Source organism: Crocodylus porosus, unplaced genomic scaffold (genome assembly GCF_001723895.1).
Source record: "Crocodylus porosus isolate Cpor-Errol unplaced genomic scaffold, CroPor_comp1, whole genome shotgun sequence".
Classification (NCBI taxonomy): domain Eukaryota; kingdom Metazoa; phylum Chordata; order Crocodylia; family Crocodylidae; genus Crocodylus; species Crocodylus porosus.
In genome coordinates, this window is record NW_017728933.1 from 6399961 (window position 1) to 6415471 (window position 15511).

Sequence of the window (15511 nt, forward strand, 5' to 3'; positions counted from 1 at the left end):
TTCTGCCTCCCCCGCCTCGCTGTTTTGTGGCCACGTATCACGCGAGGGAGAGCAGTCAGACAATGGCACTAGTGCCAAGCATATGTTCAGAGCACATGGCAAGGAGAAGCATCATCACCCTGCACAGCAGCCCTTTCTGCAGGTTTGGATGGTAATTAACCCTCGGAGCATTTGCTACCAACACAAACATTTCCGAGGCACATGCTGAGCACGTAATTGCAGCGCTGCGGCGTGAAGCGGAGCGCAGCTGGGCTGAGAGGCAAGAGTGAGGCTGGCAGCGAGGCAGGGTCACCGTTACTTCCCCTGGCGAAGAGCCTCAAAATAATGCAGAAGCAAAGCCAAATGCCTGCACTTGAACTCCTGGGGATTGCAATGCTGGGATGTAGCATCCTCCACTTGGGCAAGGAGCAAGGCAAATACAAGGGGGAGACTGGCTGGTAGACACAGGGCCAGAAAGAGGGACTGTGTACCCTACGTGTCTCAATCCAGCCTGCTTTTGAAGGGATGGAGAACAGAGACTCACCAGGAACTCACCCTTCTCTAAGGGCACGCGAGCCCCATTTAAACCATATCAGTAACATCCACATGCTGCAAGGCATACCAGATCCTTACCTGGTATAAACCAGCCTAGCCCCATCAACTTCCCACTAATGACTCAGCCCTCCCCGATGGCCTTCTGCCCCAGATATAATTGCTCCCTTGATACATAAAGACGTCAGCACTGTTCTGAATTAAAGTTTTCCAAACACACACTTAATTGGGAATTAATGGGATCATTTTTTTCTTACAGTAATTGAAAGAAAAAAATGATTATTAAACACAGATTCACTAGGCTTTGACAACTAGGTAGTAAATATCCATCTAGCACATGGCTGCTAATTCCCAATAAATATGTTTCTTTCAATAACCAGCTGGTTTTAATTTAACAAACAAATAGCTGTCTGGTAGAATTGGAATTAATTAGGTGTTTGGAAACCTTAATGGAAAATAGCGCTCATATCCCAGCCCCACTGCCACCTTCAGCAAAACCTTCCCTGCTGGTGTGCTGGGGACACAATATGCTCAGCCCCTTGGGCGCAGGGTAGGGGCACAAGTGCCCAGCATGGCTTAGCCATGTCTCCTTCTGGGCATTATAAGAGCAGAGCTGCCTGCCTCTGCGGCACTGCTTCCCAGCCAGAACAAATAATACGTCCCTTGAACGCCTGATGCTGTGGTCAGTGTAGCAGTTGGTGATGGCTTGCAGAGAGCTGGAGCTGGGTAGTCACGTGGTGCTGCTTCCTCATTTCCAGCTGGTAGATGACAATGTGACTGCTGTTGTCATGTTATTATTATTACCATTATTATGATGATGTGAAGAAGAATATGCTGCACTAGAAAGCTTGCCCAAGTCTATCCCATCCAGGCAGCTGGCCCACAAAAATCCTTTCCTCTATCATATTTCCTGCATCGCAGCTACAACAGCACTCCAACATGGCCACATTATTATGATTACTATGATTAGTAGTAGTAGTAGTACTGTAGTTTTACAAAAGCATGTGGGGCACTGAACGACAATCGTAATGCATTGAGCTGTGGTGCATGCTATGAAAGTACCAACAGCTTTAAGTTAGCCAGGTTGCGGCTATATTGGTGTAGAGGAGTCAGGACTCATGGTACAGGTGAAATCTTTATTAGACCAACTAGATTTTTGCAAAAAAATGAAATCAAATCAAATCTTCAATTGCTTTAAATTAAATTAAAGGTTTTGGGTTTGTTTGCTTGTTGCAAAAATCAACTTGGTCTAATGCAAGATATCACCTCTACCATGAGTTCTGATTCCCATAGCTTTAAAGCATCCCACCCTTGGTCTTGAACATGGGGCAAGGGAAAACTGCTGCTGTGGCTGCAAACAGAGCTCTCCTCCTCAATCTTTATTTCATACCAGCACTTGTGAGGATTGCTGCCTTCTTCCCTTCCTTAGCACCTTCCCTCCTGAGGATCTCAGAAAAATTTACAAGCCATTCAGCCGTGGCCATGGGCGGGGGTTAGACTGCATATCTTCCCTATAGAAAAGGAGGAAGTAGAGGCACGATAAGGAGAAATGACTGTGGCAGATCCAGGTAAATTAGACTCCCAGAATTTGTGATGACTTCCTCGATTCCCAAGCTGTCTTTGGAGGAAGAGGACAGCGACTTCCAGGGAAGCAGAAGTGATCACAGACTGACACGGTTGTGTACTGCTACCATTTGCCGCTGTTTTTCCTTTTCATTTGGATACCAGCTTTGCAGCCCAGGCGTTACCGGAGAGCACGCAACACAAGAAATTTACTTGCAGTCATGAGGAGAGAGCAGCAATAAAGTGTCTCCATCAGCTGAACAGCTCTCCACAGGGAAGGGGGAAAAGTGGTCCAAATTACACCTGGTAGGAAACTTAGCACTCCGCAGTCTTCATTCACGGTGCAATCACTGTGCCACCGAAGCAAGGCTTTCATTTACCATTAATGACCCTGCCATGTTCAGTAGGTATTCTTGGCTGGTGCTGTTCTGCCTCTGGGTTATTGTTTTAAATTTGAGTCATTACAAGAAATTACTGTACTTAGCTCTTTTCACAACGTTTGTAGACGCATGTTGTCACTCCGATTTTCCCATACTTGGAGGTGGTACTAAAAGAGGTAAACGACACAGAGGACATGCTCTTCCTTTCCCCTGATGCTCATGCTGCATCGGAGAGGTGCATCAGGGCTTGCAAAAGGTCACAGATGTGGCATTTCAGCCTCACGTGCAAAGGGAGTGAACAGCTCCTTCTCTCATGCCTCTGTCTGTCTGACCTCTGTCAGTCCATGTTAAATACCAGCACTGTCAGAAGAGGACTGGGCAAGTCAATGTGCTCTTCAATTCATTCAAGGATCTCAGAGCACTTTCCAGATAATAACCTGCTTTTATGGCACCATCGCTGAAATAGTAGCGATGTATATGCGGCGCCCTTTTCAGCCTGTAATATAGCATCACCTAGGAGCCTATGCTGCGGGCCACTGTGCTAGGCACTGTACAAACCTGAGCACGGTGCTGTATAAGATCAGTATTTTTAGAAAGAAACAAAGCTTTGCCCTGCCTCTCCCATGAGGCTAACCACAGTGCCAGGAATAGCACACTAGCTGTCGGTCAGCACTGCTCTGACAGAGGCTGTGTTAAGCGAGCACATGACTTACCGAAGGTCACAGAGTAAGTTGGTAGCTGAGTTGGGAAGGAAATCCAGGTGTCTGCAGGTCTATCCCATGCTTGATCTTTTAAACCCTCCCTAACAAAAGTTGAACCTCCCTACCTAGCCTTGCAGACAATGGCCTGACTTTATTGGAAAGCCTAAGCAATAGAAACAGGAAGAAAAGGAATAAGCCGAGACCTGGAAGTTAGAGATGCTGAACACAGACTATCTTGCTGCTGTCACAAGGCTACTGGCAGCCTCCTGCTGCCTTCCCCTCTCTCTTGCTCTCCAGCTCTCCCCCCCTCCAGCCCTGCTCCCTTCTCAGAGGAATGTCAGCAGATTAAATGAATAAGCAAGAGGACCCTGTCAGACATCAGGCAAAACTGTTTAATCAGAAAATTGCCTCTTGACCAGCCTGGGACTTCCCAGCTGCCACGAAGATCCCCCATCTTTGTGGAAGGATTGCGTGGGGCATTGTTAAATATTTCTTTATTAAATCTGAGTGTCACCGATACAGTGCCAGTCTGTTTGCTTATTGCAAAGAACAAGCCATGACCCCTGAGGTTCTGAAGCTGTGACATACAGCCGAGAATAAATTGCAGGGGCTGTACAGCAGAGCGACGATTAGATGTAAGGTTATCCAGCCTTCCCTGCATCCTCCTCCCTCAAGCCACTGCTCTGTGGGCAGGGTTCCCTTGAGTGCAAATGAAATAGGTCAAAGATAAGCCCCTGGCCACCGATAAGCTACCCAAATAGCTCCACAACCAATGCTAAGACACCAGCAAACCCTCCCCAGCTCTGCGTGCAAGGGAGAAGACAAGTCAAGCCAACCTCCTAGGAGACAGCACTTGCATTAGGGCAGGGTAGAAGAATAAATGAAGAAGTCTGGGTTCAAGCCCACAAACAACCCCTTCTGTCTCAAAGGGGTATTGCTATATGGCAAAAGCACGGTGGTTTTAGAAGCACACCCTCAAAGTCCACTTTGGTCTGCATGCAAAAAGGCATCCTGGTCTCATATTTGGAACATGGAGCCAGGGTTTTCTGAGATTTCCTAGACGTTAGGGCTGGACGGGACCTCGAAAGATCATCGAGTCCAGCCCCCCACCCCAGGGGCAGGAAGTCAGCTGGGGTCACAGGCAAGATAAATGTCCTGAAAGCTCAGTCTGTTCCCTGCTCAGAAATTCATTCACCAAGAACTGGCCATTTGGACTTCATTTTCCCCCATCTGGAAACAATGTGCATTATAACACTAATAATAAGAATAATAACAACAGGTCTACAAAGGGCTTTGCGACCCTAAGGCATTAAATGAAAGGCACCGCTGTTCAAATCCATAGCTAGCAGAAAATCAGTTTTCTCCATTATCTTCAATGGAGATGAGCCAACTTTCACCAACTGGGAATACAGCCCTCCATAAATGTAAACCCATATATACCTCTCTATAGGTATGTGCACCTATATACTTTATACAAACACACCATTGGAAATGTTCCCAATTGACAGATTGTGCTGCTTGGCACAAAAAACTCATGTATCTACAGCATAGCGAATTTTCAAAACCTGATATCTGGTGGAGGGCCCCAGACTTTAATTATATCTTATTTCACAGCTGCAGTCAATTCCTGCTACAGCTTAATAACCAGGTTGCATGAGCTGTGAACATTTTTTTGTTAATTTTCCTCGGGAAAATTGAGTTTTTACTACCATTTTGGCAGAAATGCTTATCATAACAATTATGACAAAGTGGTGAGAAATTGAAAACATCTGCAACAACAAACTTGGGGACAGAAGGATGTCAGTCAGTCTAGGTGAGGCTTGAAATGCACTTTATAGGAGAAGTAGGTGGCTGCGAAACTTCTTTTGCCATTCAACAATGCAAAGTGCCCTTTCAAACGGAGCCTCATTTGAGAAGAGTTTGACTTGCGGCCAAATGAGGGCATTCTCTCTAGTTTCTGCTTATTCAGAGCCACACAACACCATGCAAGTGGTAAAGACAAGGAGTGAGGGGAACTGAAGGGAGGAAAGATGCACCTGTAGTTTGGGCACTGGACTGAGACCCAGGAGATATGGCTTTAGGCCCTGGTCACCTTTCCGACTGACTTGAGATATTCAAGAGCACCCAAGTAATTTAGGGTCTTAAACTACATTTCTAAAGGGACTTTAAAACTTAGAAACATACCTCATAAAAATAAATGGCATTTAAATTCCTAACATGATTGAGTGCTTTGAAAGACATTACACTTTGTCTCTGTGTACTTCAGTTCCCCACTCTGTGGGTGCGTCTACACGAGACGCTTAATGTGCAGTAGCCTAATAACACCGCACAGTAGCGTGCTGGGCAAAAATGATGCTAATATGCTACTGAACAGTGGTATTAGGCTACTGTGCAGTAAGCACCACTAAAAACCTGTGCGCTAGCGCTATTGCGCTGTAGCACAAGTTACTGTGCATGTAGTCAGTACTTCATTAAGCAAGTACTAAATTAAATGCACAGTAAATATTACACATTAATAAATGTGTATATGTACCCTGTAAAACATAGATGATAACCTTAGCTTTCTCTCACCTTTTGGGTATCTTACCTATTTAGACCATAAAGTCTTTGGTGCAAGGAGTCTCTTGCTATTGTTTTGCACAGCAGTGAGCACAATGAGAATTTATCTTGGCTGTGGCCTCTGCATTATCATAATTCATTAAATAAATACAGTCTCCTGTGCTTTTATCATGGACAAACTCAGAGGCAGAGGCAGCCTTAGATTTTTTTTTTCAATTTTTTGTGTATCCAAATGTCCCCAAATTTGTGATATACAGAAAATATTAACCGGCTCTGTAATAGGCTCTGAAAAGGAGAGAAGAAAGTCACAGTATTGGTAACATTTTTCCTATTTTACTTTTTATCAAGATTTGAAGTGTCTAGGTTCATTTTTGTCGACATTTGGAAAACACATAGCTAGAAACATCGTAATTGGAAGAAAAGGCTGGGTTTCTTCTCACTGTTTGCACACACCATCTCTTACAAGCAGGGCCAGTCCCTTTGGGCAAGGCAGGAGAAGAGACAAAGATTCTCCAGAATCCTTGGCAATGATGAAGCTAAATCATCCCCTAATATGAATTTAAAATACATATTGCAAAAGTACATGTTGATTAAACCAATAGTATGGCAAGAATGATGATACGGTGTCATCCATGCATCATCTGCTACTATTTTCAATATCATCCTCACATTTGGATCCTGGAGATGACTTCATTTCTCACTTTAAGGTCTTCAAGCAGAACCTAGTAGGACTAGCGTGTGCTCACATCTTGAATCAAAGTAACTGTCTCAACTGGCTTTGCATATCTACATTTTTTGGCTCTCTCATTTAAAGTTACTTGTCACCTGCTACTAAAGTTTTGAGAAAGGAGGTGCTGAGGTGACCTGCTCCTTCATCCCACTCCACAACCTGAGTTCTGCAAGGCGCAACAGTTGTAAAACTCATCAATAGATCATTATTTAAATGAATTCACTGCAAAGGGGATTCAAGCAAACTTAAACAGCAGAGGCTCAGAGAGATCAAAACAAATCAACCAAGACATGAAAGAAGAAAGGATGAAGAGAGGTGTGGTGGAGAAAGAATGATTTTCATTTTTTTTTCCCTCCCTGTCATTTTTTATGAGATGATAAGGTGCAGTGAGAAGTAACATTTTGATTTTGATGGTGCAGAGATCTGAGGTGTTAAACTGTTGTGAGCTTCCCTGCATTTAGCATCCTTAATAATGCTCAGGAACCATGACACAAGGCTGTTTTGCAAACACCATCCAAAAAGAGCCTTGTCAAACAAAGAGAAACATGCTTTTCTGGTTAATGTCAAGAGCAGATGTGAACGAGCCCAGCGAGTAAGCAAGGCTGTGAGTAAGGCCTTGCCTATGTGAGAAAGTTATACCGGTATAAATCAAGCTGTCAATTTAATCTCACGCACTTATGCCATTATAACTCACCGCTCGCATATGCACCCACTCTGGATGCTATACCAGGATGTCTACACTTGTATAGCTATCTTGGAATAGCTGTATGGTGAAAACTGGTAATACTTTCTCACATGGAGAAGACTTAAGATGGTAAACCCTTGGGACTGTGCTTATATGATGCCTAACACACCTGGGTTCCACATCCTGGTTCAGACCCCTAAGGACTATCACAATACCAATAATGAATAATACTTAATGCATGAGTCAGGACACCGGGGTACTATTCCTATCTCTTCCAGTTGTGCACTGCATAACCTTGGGGGATTCACACCACCTCTCTGTGCTTCTGTTTCCCCACTTGTTAAAATGGAGCTCATATTTGCCATCCACCACAGATTTGCCTCTTAGGCTTGATTAATAGTTGTTTATAAGGTGCTTTGAGATCCCTAGGTAAAGGATGACAGCTAAGTGCAAAGCATTTTTTAAAAAAATCAGTCCTTTTGAAATGCCCATTGGAAAATGTTGCTTTTCAGAACAACCTAGGCAGTTTTCCCTCTCCCCTACTTGACTCTTCTTGGGGGCACAGGGGTAGGAAAGTTTGCTTCCTAGTGAAACCCACCCTATGTCTTCCTATTGGAGCAGCATATTTAGTGGAGGCTAAAGGACTATAATGGGAAGACAACTCGTTATGGGGCCTGTGTTTTACATTGGGAGACGTTTTGGGGTGTTTATTTCTGTGAATTCCTAGGTCACCAAATGATGCACATCCTAAATGCAAATGGGGGAACCAGATGCCATTTCCCCAAGATCCTCCAGGTACATCCTGGCCTGATGCTGGCCTTTCTTCTGTATACTTTGTAACACACCAGCTGGGTCCTGTCTCTGTGTAGAAAGCCTTGGATTCTGCCATGGCCTCTATGTTAGTCAGAAACCAATCCAAGGGCAGAAGGAGAACAGGGAGAAGGGGTTACTAGGATGCCTTTTAAATCCCAGAAATCCACAGATACAAACACATCCACAGAGCTGGTACAAAGTAGGGCAGCCCAATGCCACTCTACTTCATGCATGTCCTCACCCCTAAGATCAAGGGGGCACGATCCCATCTTCTCCCTTACTCTCAAGCTGCCCCAAGTGCAGTTGGCTGGATCTGAGGATGGAGGCCAAAACAGGAGTGATAGGGCAAAATGAAACACGCCTCTCCCTCTTTGTTCTGCAAAAATATCATTCAACCACACCAAATCCCCCTTCTCTCCACACAAAAATATGCTATTATCATCATAGTTTCATAGTTCATAGGGTTGGAAGAGATCTTAGAAGATCATTGAGTCCAATCCCCTGCTACGGCAGGAAAGAGTACTGGGGTCAAACGACCCCAGCAAGGTGTTCATCCAGCCTCCTCTTAAACACCCCCAGGGTAGGAGCCAGCACCACTTCTCTTGGAAGTTGGTTCCAGACCCTAGCCGACCTGACTGTGAAGTTGCGCCTTCTCATATCTAGCCTAAACCTACCCTCTGCCAGCTTGTGACCGTTATTCCTGGTCACTCCTGGTAGTGCTCGGGGGAACAGGGACTCCCCCAGTGCCTGCTGGTCCCCCCGACTAGTTTGTAACAGGCCACTAGATCCCCCTCAGCCTTCTCTTGTGGAGACTGAACAGGTTCAGGTCCCGTCGCCTCTCCTCGTAGGGCCTGCCCTGCTACCCCCAATCATGCAAGTGGCCTCCTCTGGACCCTCTCCATGTTGTCCACATCCCTCTTGAAGTGCGGCGCCAGAACTGGATGCAGGTCTCCAGCTGCGGCCTGACCAGTGCCGCGTAGAGGGGGAGGATCACCTGCCTGGACCTGCTTGAGATGCATCTGTGGATGCATGAAAAGGTACGGTTGTCATAGAAGGCCACCGGGTTGGTCTGACAGGACCTGCCACTAATGAACCCGTGTTGGTTGCCCCTAAGCATAATCTCCCCTGCTGGCCCCTTGTGGATATGTGCCAGGACAATTCTCTCAAAAAGCTTCCCCAGGATCGAGGTAAGACTAACTGGCCTGTAGTTTCCCGGATCCTCCTTCCTCCCCTTTTTGAAGATGGGAACCACACTGGCCCTCTTCCAGTCCTCCAGCACCACACCAGAGCACCACGAGTGCTTGTATAGCCGTGCCTGGGGCCCGCAATGACCTCGGCCAATTCCCTCAGCACTCGGGGGTGGAGATCGTCCAGACCAGCTGATCTGAATACGCCCAGTCCCTCCAGAAGTTCCCTGACTAGATCCTCCCTGACCCATGGCCTGGGTGTGCCTCTCTTGGGGTGTAAGGGGGCCCAGACAGGGGGTGGTTGTTCCGGTCCCTGCTCAGGAAAATGGAGGCAAAGAAATCGTTAAATAGGTTAGCTTTGTCGTCTGGTGTGATGACCACATTTCCTACCATGTCCTGCAGGGGCTCCACATTACCCGGTACCTTCTTTTTGCCCCCTATGTATTTAAAAAATGACTTCTTGTTGTCCTTGATCTGGGAAGCTAGTCCTAGTCCCATCTCTGCCTTGGCCTCCCTGACTGCCCCCCTGCCTCCCCTAGCAACTACAATATAATACTCCCTGGGGATGGCCCCTCCCTGCCATTGTGTGTGCACCTCCCTTTTAGTTGGAGACATTACTGGATGCTTTTGGTGAGCCACGGGGGCTTTTGTGCCCTTCTTCCCCCTTTCATCTGTGTTAGGATTATTTCCCTTTGGGCTTGGAGGATTGTATCCTTAAGCAGCGACCACTCTCCTTGGACACCTGGCTCCACTCCTCTCTGGGACCTCAGTGCTTTCCCGACTATTGTCCTTTGCTCATTGAAGTCCACCCTCCTGAAATCTAGGGCTGCTGCCTTGCTACAGGCCTTTGCCACCTTGTGCTGGATGTTGAATCCCAGCAGGCGACGATCGCTGTCACCCAGGTGGTCAAGCACCATCAGCCCCCGCACCAGGTTGTCTCCCATGGCCAGAAACAGGTCCAACAAGGCATCTCCCCTGGTGGGGCTGTGCACCTCCTGGGTTAGATGGAGGTCCTGCATTTGGGCTAGGGACCTACGTGAGCAGTCAGATCTGGCTGACTGATCTTCCCAGCAGATGTCTGGAAAGTTCAGGTCCATGATGACCATGTTCTTTGACCTAACTACCTCCGTGAGCTGACCCAAGAATTTCTGGTCTAGCTCTTCCTCTTGGTTGGGAGGTCTCTAGCTCTTCCCCTTGGTTGGGAGGTCTGTAGTAGACCCGCACCGTTAAGTCTCTTTCCCCTTGACTGCCTTGTATTCTAACCCAGAGCACTTCCGTGTGCCCCTCCTCTGACTCTGTGCTACGTGGTGAGGATGTGTATTGCTCCTTAATGTAGAGTGCCACACCCCCACTTTTCCTCCCTGTCCTGGCCCTCCTGTACTGCCTATAGCCCTTGATATTCACTGCCCAGTCATGCGTCAAGTTCCACCACATTTCAGTGAGCCCCACTATGTCTGGGTTGGTGTCAGCTAGCAGGAGGATGAGTTCCTCCTGCTTGTTTCCCATACTACAAGCGTTTGTGTAGAGGCATTTGAGGCCTCCTGAGGATGTACACTGGCCCCCTAATCACAGCATTGCCCTGGGCCCTGTTGCTTACCTGTGTATATGTTCCGCTCATCAGTCAAGGCTGGGCTGCACTTGTGGGTGCTGCTTGTTTTGGCAGTCAAAGGCTTCCTCCGCCCTCATCTTCCCCTTCCCCCGATAAGCCTAGTTTAAAGCCTGCCAGAGGAGATCTTCCAACCTGGAAGAAAACACATGCTTACCTTTAGGGGACACGCTTACCTTTCAGGGACACGCTTGCCTTTTGTCTTGAGTAAAGGACTCAGGATCCAGTGCATAATAACTTAAGTTGGTGCTTCTCATTAGTTAATTGGCTCTCAATTATAATATTTTATAGCTGCCTGGCAGCAAAAGCTCAAAGCTATGCTTCCTGGGCAGAAAGGCAGAAAGGAAGAAAAGCAGAACTGAAGAAGAGAAGAGACACTCCATGCCCGATGCCTTGGTATAAGAGCAGACAATGAATGGGGCTCTCCAGGGTGCTGAAAAGACAGCAAAGAATGCTATAGTCTGAAGTATTTATTAGTCTTGGAAAAGAGCAGTTTTGTAACTTGGCCCAGGCTCAGTGGAGCTGTTGATCACAGAGGGATTTCAAAAGGACTGACTGAAAACAGAAGAGGCTGAATCCCCTCTGCTCCACCAGTGCTTATGTGAAAACACCATACTTAAAGAAATCAGTGTTTCATTAACACAGAACAGCACCCTGAAAGGGCCCGAATGCCCTCCAGGTTCCTGCAGCTGCCACAGATCACCCTCTCTCGGGATAAGGTTGCTTACAAGGCATTCATTTTTATTTTCCCCTTAAATCTACATCTAGTCTTTCATCCCAAATCCTCCTGTGAAGCACAGACCAGATTCAAAGAACATCTAAGCAAGCGGTAGGCTTTCTACTCCTTTCAGGGGATCTTTGGATCAGATCTTCCTCCACTGGTATAAATACTAATAGCATCATTCCCCTCAAGACAGTGTGCCCATGCCAATTTATGCCAGGTAAGGATCGATCCCTATGTTTCACCCTATTGAATGGGAATGAATAAAACACTGCAAATCACTTGCCCGGATGGTTGTGTTGGAATGGCCTGAATACTGTCACAGACAGTAGCAGAGCAGTACCGCAGCAGGGGAGATACAGAAGAGAATACTTTGCTCAAAGATACAAAGCAACCCTCTGTACTTATGCAAAGAGCCATGTCTATTCTACTCAGATGTCTATATTGAGATCCATCATTGTAGGATGAGGTGAGTCAAACTCACCATTCCTAAACTAATCCCTCCCCCCCGCCAAAGCTTAGCCCATATGACCACTGTCTGCTTACCAAGTCAAAACAGACACCACTTTGAGTTGTAAGGCATTCTATGAAAAGCCTACATGGAAATTCATGTACCAGGTGCAAACAAATGTAAAACTAGGAAGAATTTTCCTTGTGGAAAAGCTGTTTCATAAGCTACCCCCTGAAGATTTTCATCTATTTTCCTCTGAAGCAGCTAGTGCTGTTCAATATCAGACAAGATACTGGACTAGATAGACCACTTCTCTATTTCAGCGAGGCAATCCCTCTGTTCCATGGAGTATGGAACTTACCTTGCTTAGATCTGAATTCATGGTTGTAGATCATCCAGCTCTTCCATATGGGCTATTTCAGACCAGCAAGCCGGGAACTTCAATAGATTATGATTCCAAGAAATATGTAATGAAGAGGCGGTGATCACAAATCACATTCACCCAGAATTGTAGCACCTCAACAAGGCATGAGAGAAACCTACCTGGGAACAATGACCGACAGAAAAGACAAGGTGAGGGTAGACATCACTTGTCTTTAGCACAGCCAGTCTGTGGCCAGCGCCTGTGACAGAAGAGGAATAGTAATAGGTCTTCATCAGTAAATCTGCCTAACGTAAGTGCATCTTGTACCAGCAAAAGATTGCTATTACCAGTATAACCTGTGCCACCCCCCTGAACAAAACAAGCTGTGCCAGGGGAAGCACGTTCTTCATGGTATCTACGTGAGATGCTACGTCACCATAGTGATGAGCTACAGTGGCATAGCGACATAGCTCATTGCTATAGTGATGTACCATCAGCAGGCACTAACCATGACACTGCCACCACTCTGCAGCAGCAATGAGCCTGGCACACTAGGATTGAAAACCAGCCTTGCACCACCGGGACAATGCAGTATCAACTGTGCAGTCAGGGGCATGTGTAGATGCACCCACTGAGTCCTTACTGAGCTTTTCACAGATTAAAAATATTGTTTTAAAAAAATCACACCTTTAACTGACCTTAATTTACTGCCAGAAGTGTTAAGTGAGACCTAGTCTGATGTTCCAAAGGTCTTCTAGGAGCCAGAGCAAAAGATACTGTGATATTTTAACACTTTGTCACCGTTCACAGGCTGAAAGGACATTTGTCAGCAGGTGAAAACATCTAGCAGCTTCAAGGAGGAACTTTATAGGCCCATCAGCTTAAGATGCAATTCAGTTTATTGCTGAAATTGTCTCCTCTACTTTGTTCAAACTAACATTTTGCTATTTACCATGGCAAGAGCCAGATGAGTGTTTGAAACCTTCAGCGTAGCCATGCTACTGCCTTTAAACAGACAGGAGGGCCATTGAAGCTACGTACCTAGCACCTGTAATTTAACGTAATTGGCCAAAGGACTTCATTGTTCCACAATGCAAATGAAAGATCATTAATGTGGCAGTAAAAGAAAAGAGGAGATAAAACAATAAAAAGACTCTTAGCAGAAGATGGCTTAATGCTTTCTAGGGAGATTGGCACTTCAGCGCTCTGCTCCAACATGCACTTGGCTAATTTCACTGAGGTATTGAGAAAATGATGGATAGTGGTAGTTATGAGCACCATGACAGCAATAAAGACGATGATACATGCCAGTGCTCCTGCCTCCCAATCGGAGAACTCTACCTGCATGTTTTGTTCCTGTAACGACACTATCCCTCACTACTTTTATCGAACGGGCCGCACCACTACAGGAGGCACAATACCTTGTGTCCCGACCCTTTGACCCTTAAGAGCCCATTGTTTCATTGCTGATGTCAGCAGTGGTCTTTGCTATGGGAAGGACAAGAACAGGAGATCCACCTGTGAGGTCATGGGTTTAAAAATCCCCCATGCTCTTAGCCAGTCACGGGACATCAGCATTTGAGAAACTAGTCATACCTGGGCATGTGAATGATTGCATTATTAAACCAAATATCAGCATCCAAGTATATCCATGATGAATAAATGTTGAGGCTGATACCCACCTGCAAGGATGCTGAGCTTTAGTGGCTGAGGGCAATGGACAGACAGGTGACATTCATGTTGTAAAGAGCAGATCTGTAATTACTGAAGAAAGCAATGAATACTAAACTGGCCTGGGGTTTTGTGAGAGTATTGCCATGGAGAACAGGGTAGGCATCCTGAGATTAAAGACGAAGGGTGCCGTTCACATTGTCCAAATGCCATCTATATTGGAAACCAGGGAACAGCGAATTGGTGCAGCAGGGGAAGGCACAGTTCTGGAGGGTGGAAAGGTGATGTGATTAAGAAGTAGTTTGCGACCGGAGTAGCAGGGGGAAAGGCCATGTTAGATGGAGAGAAATTGGCACACTGGGGCATGGAAAGCTTGTTCTACACCTGCCTGCATTATACCTGACTCCTCACCAATTCAATTTTTCCATTTGATTTAATGTGTGATAGTCTCTGACTCTTATCAAGAACAAAAAACCCAAATGTCAAGTCACTTCAGACACACACACAAAAGATAATAACAAGAATAATACTGCTCAGCCTTGCTACCTTGGCACTGGTTCATCTTCTAGGTCTTTTGAAGAAGACTCCATTGCTCTATCTTCCAGTCTAATCTGGCACTAAAAATAAACTGTTATTTTCCTACAGGTTTCTTAGGTACAAAGCAGCAAGAAAGTGCTTTGTAATTTGTTTGAAAGAAAAGAGTTATTTTCTTTTTAATCCTCTAAGCAGTATTTTCCCCCTCTGCAACATGCCAAATCACTGGGATTTTTTTTAATTTAAAAAAAATGTTATGCACAGAACAAAACATTGGTGCAGAACAAAGTAGGAGGTTTTCTTTATCCCCAGCAAAACAAACTAACTGACAGACAAACGTCCTTCGACCACAGATGTATACCAGATTCGCTCTCGTTTCAACCAGCCGCTTTGATGCTTTACATTTTTAAAAAATGGTGGAAGGCTGCAATTAAACAAATCCTTATACCACATATTTGCTGTGGATTTCTCTGATGCTTCAGTCATATTGAGCTCTGTTTGTAGATTTAACTTTTCAAACATTGCCAACTCTTTGGTGAAGTTGGCCTGATGTGGGGACTGGGACAGATGACACCTTTATGCCTGGATAATAAATATTGTACCACTGTAAAAGTATAGTGGTGAGATAATGCAAATCCCTAACTTGTGGTAACTGCATTCAGTGCAATGGAAAGTTATCCTAAAAAGAACTGGGATAAAACTTCAGCCTTGCTAACTCCCTCAAAGGTGCTTCAAGAATCTGAATCTAAGAGATTGGTTTGCAATCATGCACCTGGGAACTGAACCCAGGTGTTCTGAGACTCGGCTTGGTGTTTTTAAGTGATCATTTTTGCATGATTTTTAGTTGACCTAGCTTGGCTTATAAATGTCTCTAATTTTGCTTGAAAATGCAGCTTAATTTGAGAGAACCACAGCCCTTTTCCATTTTACTTCACATGGTGTATTTTCATAGATTTCATAGACATTAGGGCTGGAAGGGACCTCGGGAGATCATCGAGTCCAGCCCCCTGCCCAA